Below are 11778 nucleotides of genomic sequence, written 5' to 3'. Positions count from 1 at the left end.
GTGTCCCCAGTGATGGACTAGCGTCCTGTCAGAGGGCACAGTCCCACCTTCCCTGAAGCTTCCAGGATAGGTTTCGTTTTAACAGGAATTGTCAGGAATTAGCGACTTTTCTGATAATGGATGGACAAAAAATACAAATAGGACATGGCCTTGCTTAGAAAGGTCATTGAATGTGTCCAAGGCCTGGGATTAGGGCTGTGCCATCAAAAAAAAGGAGTGTTGGTTTCATCCAGTGGAGGCAACCTGTGGAGCGCTGCATAAAAAGACTGTGTTTCTGACAGAGAGTCATTGTGGGTGTATGGCCAGGGCCGTGCCAGCCAGGGCACAGATACTGTATTGGTAACCCACAGCTCACTGACTGCACCACAGGAATATTAAACAGCAGGGATGAGCCGAGAGGCTGTCAGGCAGCAGGAATGACTTGGAATGCTGGATATCTTCAAAAGCGTTGTGTACCCCTGTGCTCTTTTTCCAGACATCACCTCCAAGTACACTTTTATATACGTGAAGAAATGTATAGACGAGTACAGTATTTGATGCATACATTTTTTCTGAAACTTGACTTTTCGTTTATTTTTGCAGGGAGATATGTAAACCATTGTTGGAATGTAGTGTTACGTCATGTGTTAAAAGGAAAAAAAATAAAGTGCATTTAAGTAACAGAGCTCGGAGCAGTTTTGCTTCCAGGGTCTTTAAGGGATCACTGTTGTTGATTTGTTGTGTTAAAATTTTGAGTTCCCACGCTGAGAGAATTGTGCTACTGTATCTGGATGCCATGTTCACTTAATTAAGTTTAAATCGTTATAAGCAACAATACACACCAGTCAGTTTGCTCACAAACTTGTCAGTTGTCAGTGAAATGTTTGAGATTATGCAAATGCAATCCCTATGGAAAGAAAATGAATCTCCCTGTGACGTGCAATTATGCAAAGACTGGTGAATTTAATATTGGTAAATGAAAGAACTGTATACCAGTGTGTACGTATGGACACGGGTTTACTACAGGGGCCGCACATATGGGGAACAATGTAGGGATGTCAGTTGACCTACACAGCATGTTTTTCGACCGTGGTAGGACATAGAACTGACAAAATCCACACAAGACATCCTAGCCCAGCACCTGAATGCCATCAAGACCGATTCTGACCGCCTCGCCAATCTGCAGCCCCAAATTGAGAACGTGCTGTAGCAAATCATCAATTAAAGTTACGGAGAGGAAACGCGGATCCTCGGCGCGCGCTCCTGCCGTCCAGAACACCAGCCCAGCTGCCAGCGGGAACGCGCACGAGCGAGCGTCGTCGGGAACGAGCTCGGTTGTGCTGCGCTGTACTGCGGCTTGGAGAGCCAGCGAGAGGCTGATGAGAGAGAAATTAATGAGGGGGCTTCGCTGCGTTTAACCCCAACAGACTGAAAAATACAGGTTTTCCACAAACAAAGTGAACGAGGAGTAAGACGTCGTCGGAAGTCAAGGAAGGTCGCGCTCGCCGAAAGTCAGGTAGGGTGCCAATTGTTATTTTAGTTATTGCTTTGGAATATAGTGGGTCGGATGCTGCTGGATATTACGTGTGTGGGGATTTTCGGGCACAAACGTACAGCTGGAAACGATGAGATTATACACATCTAGGGCGGGGAATTTCGGCAAACATCTTGCTTGGCGGTTTGTAGAACCACAACAGATGCTAATCTCCTCTCGTCCCCAAGTGTTGGGATGTTCTGGGTGAACCGCGCTGCGGACCGCTGACTGCTGCGGCTGAGTTTTGCTGCTCTGCGCAAATTATAACCGGCCTCTGAAACCCAAGAAATATGAAGTCTTGTGCACTTAGCCTACACAGTCCCGACACCTTTATTTAACGACGGACTGTGTTGGACCAACAGCAGTGACTGACAACGCGGACAGGCTTGGAGAAACTGAACATTTCACGAGAGTAATGGTTTTGGCCGGTTGTTGCAGTTTAATAAGCACATAACACTGGGGCAAAATAAGTAAATGACTAAAACTGGTAAGCTTCTCTTAGAAGTCTTGATATTGTGTAAACTTTTGCTGCAAATTTATTTCAATGCTGTAATTCGAGGGGTGACCGCAGCGCTCTGTTTTGCAAACGCAGGTATCTATCAGCTGTAGATCCCGTAACTGAATGTCCGCCACGGTGCCTGCTTAAAAGATGAGGTCGGGGAAAAATAGGGTGTTTTTGAGCGTTTTTTTCATAGCTGATACGGCAAATTGTTTTATCTCCTGTGAACCTTGTAGACCTGCGGTGAAAGAGGAATCAAAGATTCTAGAACAAGTCCACAGTGACTCGCGACAGAGGTCTGGGATAGAGAAATCATATGACGAACTGGGGTGGTTTCCTCATCGCCTCATTCATCAGATCCCTGAAGCAAACCGTATCGGATCTTTCCAGGGCAAAGAGGTTATCCGCCTGGGCGGAAGACAGTCGATTAAAAATGGGGGCTCGTTTAATATTATTTTGGGGGTTGCAAACCAGGCCAGAAAGTATGCAGTATGTGCCTATTGCTTATATTCATACGTCTTTATAAGCCACTAATAACTCACCGGTCTGTTTAGGCATTAATCTGATGTTAATTCACTCGATTATGTCCTAGAGCGGCCATGCTGAATCGAAGGAATGATGCGTAAACACGAATTAAAAGTGCTTGTTACTTACTGTTAACTCTATTCTTTTATTGAAATAGTTCAAATCTATCTCCAACTCTTTTGATTAATTAAACAAACGAACCTGTGCCAAAGGGCTGGATAAGGATGGGGGTACTGAAGTGAAGACTCATACGGTGACTCTGCAGAGTCGGCGCTAGCATTTTGTTTTCTGAATTCTGTAAACCCTCACATAAACTATCAAATTAGTAAACAATGAATTAATCCAGAACAGCATCTCTGAAATAAACGAAATGTGCTGGGTTTGTGTGAAACACTTGGAAAGTGTCTCTCACTGTCCTTGGCCATCGAATGGCATTGAGCTGTGGTACCTTGTGTGTCCACGGTGACCAGCTTGACACTGCCTGTCTCTTGGGGGTCTTAAAATCATTTTGAGCCTTTCTGGACAAGCTTTAATGACCAGCAATGTGTTGACCTGTGATTGCTTACAGCATGTATGGGAGAGAATGTGTTGGTGTTGATACTGGAGGACTTCCAGATGTACAGTATGTAGGCCACTGTTGAGTCCGCTGAGCTCAAAGGAGGACAAGCACAGGATCTGGGTAGCCTGCTCAGGTTGGAAAAAAGATAGTAAAACCTCTACCTTAACCCCAAGTGCTTAAAAAAAAGATGGGAATACATTGCTGGCTCAGCCGTGGACAGGCAGACTCTGTGCCTGTAACCTCCTCAAGCCAGCCAGCCTCTGAGTCTCCCAGGTTTTTTTCCATTTTTGTGGACACGTGGGGCTGGAATGGGAAAAAGGTTTAATTAATCTCCAGTATTAGTCATGGGTTTTATTATTACTCCTGTGTTTACAGGTGTGTTCTGTGACTTCACAATCAGCATTCCCTTTCTGTATTTTCATGGGTGTCTTCATGATACCTTCCAGGCTATGAGAGCTCTCTTCTCAGAGATAGAAGTTTCATACTGCACTTTTTCACTGCCACACTTTGATCTGTGATGTTGATTCCTGCACATGGACTGGGGCATCACATGGCTCTTGAAAAACATCCTCCCAGTTCACTGCACTGGCTGTTCTGGTTTCAGGTACTGTAGCATGCTGCATCTCTGCTTTGGTGCTTGATTACTGGGGTGAATTGAGTTCACTGTCCGATGGTCTGGTGAGAGAATAACTTTTTCATATTGTGGTACTATAGGTGTGTGGAGTGGTGGAAAAGTCTGCTGAAACAATGCTTTTGGTGTGGTTTTGGATTAAAGTGCTGAGTTCAATACTGGGGGATGCTAATACTTTTTACTTCTGCTTCAAGATGATGCAAGGGCAGCAGTGGTGTGCGTTTAGGCACCCTCTTTGTGGTGATTAGAATAGTGTGCTTTAACATTGCCGTGCCTGCGAGAATACATTGTTTACAATCCTGCTTTTTATGTGCCAGACTCTAATTTGGCAAATGGCTTGAGTACTCGACTTAAACAGTGACTCTAATAAATAGGTCACCAGATACACATGGCAAGTTGTATCTTTTGTGTGCTCTTCTTGTGATAATATGTAAGTGCAGTTAACAGACAGTGCACAAAACAAATGAAAGTGTAATTCTAGCTGCTGTTTGGGCTCAGTGCTCACAGAACTGAGAGCTTCTGTCTTCCAGGGACCTATTCTTCCTTGATAGGTATGCAGTATTCAGTGCAGCTGGGTGGGTAGCCCAGAATGTTAATGTGCCTTACAATTCTGCACATTTTCTCGCTTCAGCTTGTTGCAACCCATATGTCTGCTCTGTCGGTCATATTTTTTTTATCTGGGCACAGTCAGGTGATTGGTGGCCACAGAGGTGCTCTGCCAAGGTGGCACTGCAAGCAGCCCTTTTAGAATAGCAGGACTCTAATTAAAACGGCATTAGAAGAACCTGCTATTCTTCTCCAGGCCAGCTTGGCTTTGGGTTGAGAAGACTTTTCTGTTTTTAAATGGTTTAGAAGACATAAAATGCAAGGATGACGTTCTTAATTCCTGCCCATTGGACAAGGTTTTGGTTGTGAGTATTATGTATGGTTTAGCTTTGTTGTGTCTTAACGTGTATCTGTACCAAACAATTCTTATATTTAACATCTTTTAAAGCTTTCATGTTGCATATAAACCAGATTAGTTTCATCTTTGAATATGTATGATTAGAGACTATCTGTGGTATATTTACTTTCGCCTCTGGTCTGCCATGTTTTCACTGGACAGAGACCGCAGCACGGGTGAATAATTTAAATAAATGTTCTAAAATAAGTCCACCAAACGTGAAGTAGGACACCGCCTGGATCCCAAGTTAATGAATCGCTCCCAGCTGGCTGTGTGTGTTGAGATGTTTACTTCTTACCTTTTGCGTTCATCCTGACTTGACGTACTGTACTGTACACTAAGCCTGTACCTGCTCTTCTCAAGAGGTTTTGTTTTGCATCCTATTAATGATGGAGAACAACTCCCCACACTCCTAAACAAGGGAATTCTTCCCATCCCAGTGTTCTTGGCTTGACTCCATGAATCTTGTTGGGGAAATGACGGGGCCTTTAATTTAGACTCACTGTGAAACGCGGGGAGATCATTCTGGTGTCGGCTCAACCCACAGTGCCTGGAGTTTCAGACGTCAGTGACGGTATTCTCCCAGGTATGGGATGCTGCCATAAGGAGGATTCAGGCTGTCTGCAGGCCTGGCTGCTTATTGACAGGTGCCGTTTCTGTAGTAGTTTTAAGCTGAGGTCACACATACAGCTCTATATTAAGGAGTTAAGTGATCAGAAATTCCCTTTGCATTTTATGGGGATTTAAGTGCCTAAGGATTTTGAATGTAAGGCTTGTAGAGAATTCTTTGGGGGTGTGACTGTATCCCAGCATCATGACTCACACCAAAGCTGACATGTGGCAGAAGTAATGCATAACTTCCTGTGACAGTGATTGTCTCCTTCATGGGTAGTTCATCAAAAGGAGATTTCCCTTCCTTGCCTGGCCTGTTGTGCTTTGTTTGTGCGGGAGAATTTTACTGCCATGAAAATGGAGTCTGAAACTTTTCTGAGCTCCTGGTAAGATGTTGGAGTCGTTGGATGTGTCTTCTCACCAACCAGATCAGAAGAGACCCTAGAGCTTTTAAGAACATCTTTTAGACTGTAGAATGTGGGTCTTCGAACTGAGAGACTGATGTGTAAGACAGCATATAGTATATAGTGGGCACAGAGCTGAGAGCAAGAGGACAGGATGGATAGTGGTGCATAAAAGAAGAAAATACTTCGGCGTCAGAGTAGATTTTAGCGCAGATGCATCTGCCTCTTGTGCACCTTCTGTTTCCACTGAAGGGCAGGCTGTTCCTGAGAGCTCCCAGGTGCATCCAATTTTTAAGATGAAACACCAAATTTGTGTTCACTGTTTTAAAAGACTGCCCTGATTAAAAGGACAATTTCATCCTCTTTTCATGTGATGGACTGAGGACTTTGAAAAGTTTTTTTTTTTCTCTGCTTTGTTTTCCCATAATGTTCCAACTTTTCATATGTGTCACTATAGGGAGAATATCACAGTGACATTTATGTGATCTCCCTCTCTATACTTACTTTGAAGTTTGGTTGTCCAGCCTTGTCTTTCATGTGTGGATAATGAAGTAAAATACAAACCACTGCCTGTGTTATTTTGCTCTTATTCAGACCTGTTTTTATGGGCATCTTCAAAGTCTCTTTAAAGCAAATACTCTTATTATTGAAAATGACAATACACAATGTTATGGATTTCTGCAATTGTAGTCTTTCAATCCTGACTTTGAAATTCTTTTTATGTTTTTTTTTCACTCCTTCAGCAATAATGACATCAGTTGTTAATTATAATCAGGTTTTGTTAACGGAAGTTAGGTCTCCTGTAACAGGCAAGAGTATATTTTTGTATGCCAATAATTCAAGGTTTTGTAACGGCAAGTCTCAAAAACCACTTTCCTGTATTATACTCCCTGTGTTCTTTCAATGTGTAAATATATAATTTACTAATTAATAACTTAAATGGCTAACAGAGTTTTTGAAGCTCATGTTGGAAGACTGATGTAAAAGTGTTATTTGGGGAAGAAATAATGGGTCGTGTACATAATATTATTGAAGAATTAAGCAGTCCTTCAGTAAAGTCAGACAGCACGCTGAGGCACAGCTTCACCACAGGGTGAAAAATATCTAAAGTAGTCAAAGGAATTGATTAACATTTTTTTTATTTTTGAGCAGCTGTCCAGATGGCAGAGATGACCCCCGGAGACCGGATCTCTCTGTAGGCCAGTGTGAGATTTAACACGCAACCCTGTGGTGCATCTGTAATAAAAATTCCAACTTCTATTCATTTTGTGGACAAAATTTACGTATTGAAGGTTGGATCGGAGATCTGAATTATGCAATGGCAGTGGGGAAAAAAAATGCTCAAAGCAAGAGGAAGATCAGTCTTAAAGCAAAGTCTAAGTTAATCACTTCTTTGTTGTTTCAAGGTGTTTATAGGACAATTATGTTCCCCTGTCCATCCTGCACCTGGTTCAACCCTGGAGACTGGTCAGCCACACTGTTCATAAAGTATTCCAGTACATAAATCACACACAGTGCTTTGGTGGTTATTTTGGTTAAAAAAAAACTAGGAAATCTGCTTGTGATCCTCATACCATAGTGATTCCTGGATTGAGTTCACTGCTTTAGTGTCCTGTGCCTTTGTCAGTGGAAGAGGAGTTGGGATCTCTAATGCTGTAACCCCTCAAGCCATTCTGTGAACAGCAGCTGTCAGACACTTTCAGCAGTCATAACAGCAACAGGCCTTGTGGCATGAGACTTAAAACCAATCTAAATCGTAGACGGTTTCACCAATTTAATTTTCTCAGATTTTCTGTAGCCAGTAAAATAATAAAAGTATTATGTTTACAACTGTGCAAGAGTTATGGATAAATAATGTGAGTATTAATGTTTTTTTCAAGAACGTCTATTTTTGCCCATTAACAATGACAGTGCTTTTTAATACTTTAGAAACTGTAGAATAACCACAGCATATCACAGAGTTTGCTGGTTTAAAGCAAATCCATTTCTCTGGAGATTTTCTTGTTTGTCAAGGCTTCTCTATAGGAAAAAAAAAAGAGAGGAGTTATTTGCTGGCTTGGATGGTTAAATGGAACACAAATTCAAATATCCTTTATTGTGGTCTGAGGTATTACTACAGATTAGCGTACTGTTTAGCAGTACCAGCCAATAGTTTTTTTTTGTCTTAACTTGCAATGGTTTGAAACCGCTACAGCTTCGCCGACCTGAATGGGATACTTTGTTCTTGATGTAACCATTTGTTAAATAAATCAATCGATTGTAATTGGGAGCAAGCATGGGGAGAGGCGATACAGCCTCCCCTGGTTGTTCCTGAAATTAGATGCATGTCTCTGTTCCCTGGGGGATCATAGGAGACAGGGGTCGCTTTCCTCAGGGCCACTGGGATTCAGGCCTCTGTGCTCGCGATGTGGTTCAGGTGTAAAGCTTGTTATGGTACAATAGCTTTCTGCGCTTTAGGGTTGATTTCACAAAGCAAGATTAGCTGTAGTTCTAGACCTGTTTGACCAAAATAAATCCAAGATTAGAGCTAATCTGGCTCTGTAAATTCCCTGATTAGTCTTTGGAAGTCCAGGATTAGTGTATTAATACACTTGACACCTGGACATGAAAAGTGAGCTTCACACCTGTCAAAATCTCAGGTCATTCTTCTTTTTTATTCTAACAAAGAAGAATTACATGAAGTGTTCATCCCAAATGGCAGTCCTTGACGGCGTTCAAGTAGACTCGGCTGGCATTCGATTGTGAACTTTTATTTCCCGTCAGGAGACTCTTATGAAGCTCTAGTTCGTAGTATTTTCAGCATGGGGAAAATTCCTGCCCATTATATAAAGTACTTACAAGTTTGGGGTTTACTTTCCCTGGAATCATGCGATTTGATCTAACTAACCAGCTACAGTATGTATCTTCTGCGAGACAGAGATATTAACCACACACCAACTTATAGACCTTGATACAGTACATCCTTCACATAATTGTTTGTTTACCTCATCTGACATTAAACTCCCTTGTAACTTTAAAACTTGGTTAGGAACAGAGCTGAAATGAGAATGAATTTATCTGCAGCTTGTGTTTCAGAAGCCGAGATGTTTTTTTACAAGCTAGCCTCTTTAGTGAAATCAGCCACTGAAGACCAGGTCAGTAAATTATTTATTTCGTCTTCACCTGGGAAGACTGTTTGAAGTGCTGAGCATTGTTTAGGTTTGTAATGGAGCAGCACTGCAATTGTTTGCAGTCTCTTCTGTGCCATTTGAAAGGCAGCTTTTCTTTTCTCTTTTCATTGTGAACACAGGCCTGAGCTCTGGGGGTGGAGTTCAGGTGTGATTCTAGTTTGGAACTGAAACGGGCTGAGCTGAGAAACAGGAGCGTCTGAAAATATGTGGCACTGCTGTTTGATTAGTACAGTATATCTGTTTGTGATGGGGAGTTAAGGTGTGAAAATTGAATTGCTATATTGATTACAGGTCCACACCTGGGACTCCACATTCTCACCTTCCCATTGCAGGAATTGAACTGCAGGGAGTTGGTTAAGTGTCCAATAAGGCCCTCTTATTGCCACAGAGAGGTGTAGGTAGAAGAAAGGAAATGAATGCTCCTGTTGCATAGCTCGTTGATTCATTCAGGTTTTTGCAATTTGTTGACTCCTGTGTATGTATTAATTCCTGCTGCTGGACACTTGTCACTTCTCTTGGAACCCAGAATGGATGAGGCTGCTTTGCACAGGCGTTGCTCCCTGTTGGTGAAGGCCGCCCCTGTTTCTGGACACTGAGACACTGCGACAGGGCAAATCCGTTAGCTCTCCACCGCAATCTGAACGTGTGTCCTAACACGCTCCCAGCGGGCTGGATGATTGACTGGACTGGCTGACTGTCTAATCCCAGCGCTTCCAGGACTGTAGCTCAGGGGCTTGGCAGTGCCGTCTAGCAAGGACATACAAAAGATTGACAGACTTCAAAGAGGAAGCACCGAACCCTTCCCACCCACTTCACTGCTGCCTCCTCCTTCGGGCTACCAGCTCAATTTTTCAACCCATCTCTCATGAAATTGATCCCACATGCCAGTGAGCAGGATTTCCCCTTTGGGTCCCATCTTATTAACATGCCTGCTAACAGGAGCTGCGGGATTGGGATGAATGTGTGCCACAGCGCATTATAGGACGTGGTGCCATGTATTCACACTCATACAAACATCTGTGGAGGTGTCCCACAGTGTGAGAGTGAATCCCAGCCTGGCATCATGGGGCCCTCTAGGATGCAAGCTCTGACTTGAGGCCAGATGCAGCTCTGCTTAATAGCGCAGATATTATCAGCATCAGCATCCATATCTATTTTGAAGGAGTCTTCAAAATGGGTGCAGCATCAGAGGGGTTATTTCTAAGCATTGTGTTTACAAAGTTTAACACACTGAGAATTATCTAATGTAGTAAGGAGATGGGTTAACTAACAGGAGTTCTTAAATTGGGGGAAAAAAAATATGTTGGGACAGCGTAGAAAGATAAATTCAGAGACCCCTTTTCAGTTTCTCTCTCCCATTATGTTGTTTGGCGACTGGCTCCTATTTTCAGTCCACAAGACCCATAACTCCTCAGCTCACAGCTGTCCACCTGCACCAGAGAACAATGCATATCCATTTTTTTTATCATTGGATTTGCTTTTTTTTTCCAGCTCTCTGCCCTTTTTTTTTAACACCAAATAAGAACGGTGCGTGGGGCTCTCACTCCCCAGCTGACACAGAGAGACACTTGTCGGCTCATTACAATGAGAAAATAAAGGAGAAAGCAGAAATTCTGCCTGGTGGTTCTGCGCCCATGTTGGGAGAATTGCCCTTTTCCATTCTTTGTGTCAGCAGATGGACAATAGAAGCCCAGTGAAAGAGCTGCTCTTCTGTTTAACAGTGCATACGATGCCTCCACACGGGCTTCAGTTCTTAAACTCCTTATCTTGCGCCCTGAGGGAGTTCCTTTCGGACATATTGTTCTGAGAAAGTGGGAAGAAAGACGGAGTAGAAAAATTAGGTTGGTGGGGGAGGAGGTTGAGTTAGTTAGTGGAAGAGATTTTGACTGCATGCTGTAAAAAATATCACAAGTTGTGATTCACTTTTAGTCCTTCAGCGGATTTTACATCTATTTGTCTTTCTGTGAAGTAAAGGCCAGATGTGATCTCGTGCTTTTGTACGAGCCGGCAGCGTGAAGGATTGGCTGTCTGCGTGCTGCTCACGTTCTTTTGTGTCTTGGCCCCAGGAGGCTGTTACACATGGAAGGCACAAGAGATGCACTGGGCTGGGTGAATGGGGAGAGGGGAGGCCAGCCAGCGCTGGGGGGCGGGGGTTATGTCAATAGAGGGCAGGGGAGAAAGGGTGCAGTCTGTTCACTGTCAGGCATAAATGAAACAGACAAGTGTTTAGCTCAATTCGGTTAAGACTCTTTGTTTTTTTCCTCCCGGTCTTATCCCAGCTGGGTGTTGTGCCTAGCTCCCCCTGCTGGCTTGTTGGGTGTATAGCAAGCTCTCCATCACTTTTATGCACCGTCTCCTCTGTTATTGACCTCGGGCACCAGTTACAAGATAGAAACTTTGCCGCCGGGTAATCCCAATCCAGTCCTGGTGACCAGGAAGGCCTGCAGGGTTTCAGTCCGGCTCTGCTGTTAACCCAAATCAACTAGCTTTCGTCTTAATGGGACGAATTTACTTGCTGCTCCGAGCCTTTTAGGTGCTGCTGCTTTAAAGGGTCCAGGAAAATCTCCAAGTCCTCCACGGCCAGGATTGGAGTGCCCTGATCCGAGCTCCACTCCTGAAGGCGGACCTGTTGGCTTTCTTTAAAGGCAGATCCTTTATTTTAAGTCTGTCCCATGGTGAAGAATGTTGTGTGTTTCTTTAAGAAGGTGGTTCTAAGATCCCTTTCAAAGGTGAGTTGGTTGAAATACTTCGTTGTCTTGGGATCCACTGGAACACCTTATTTCTCAATACAGACTTCAAGATTTCATTTATACCTCAGTACCTCTTCAATATTGTTTCTTGTATTGGCCTCATAATTAAGCACTTAATGGAGATTTTGACATTTAGTGACTAGTAATTAGTAGGTGGTGCATAATACCTTAT

The 11778-nt window shown here is 43.3% G+C and overlaps 1 protein-coding gene across 26 annotated transcripts in view; it reads left to right on the top strand.

Moving 5' to 3' along the window:
• Positions 1–1248: 1248 nt before the first annotated feature.
• The window catches only part of nfasca (neurofascin homolog (chicken) a), an 83345-nt gene continuing 72815 nt past the window's right edge, over positions 1249–11778 (top strand). For 24 of the 26 annotated variants that reach the window (XM_015342665.2, XM_015342666.2, XM_069190366.1 and 21 more), the window contains exon 1: positions 1249–1495. The gene's annotated coding sequence lies outside the window, so the exon portion shown is untranslated. Of the gene's footprint in view, positions 1496–1580; positions 2001–11778 lie in introns of those variants that run through there. The other 2 variants (XM_015342667.2, XM_015342664.2) reach the window with 1 other exon arrangement.

This window comes from Lepisosteus oculatus, chromosome 5 (genome assembly GCF_040954835.1).
Source record: "Lepisosteus oculatus isolate fLepOcu1 chromosome 5, fLepOcu1.hap2, whole genome shotgun sequence".
Taxonomy (NCBI): domain Eukaryota; kingdom Metazoa; phylum Chordata; class Actinopteri; order Semionotiformes; family Lepisosteidae; genus Lepisosteus; species Lepisosteus oculatus.
Note: the sequence above shows the minus strand (reverse complement) of the source record. Positions and strands in the feature narration are given on the sequence as shown.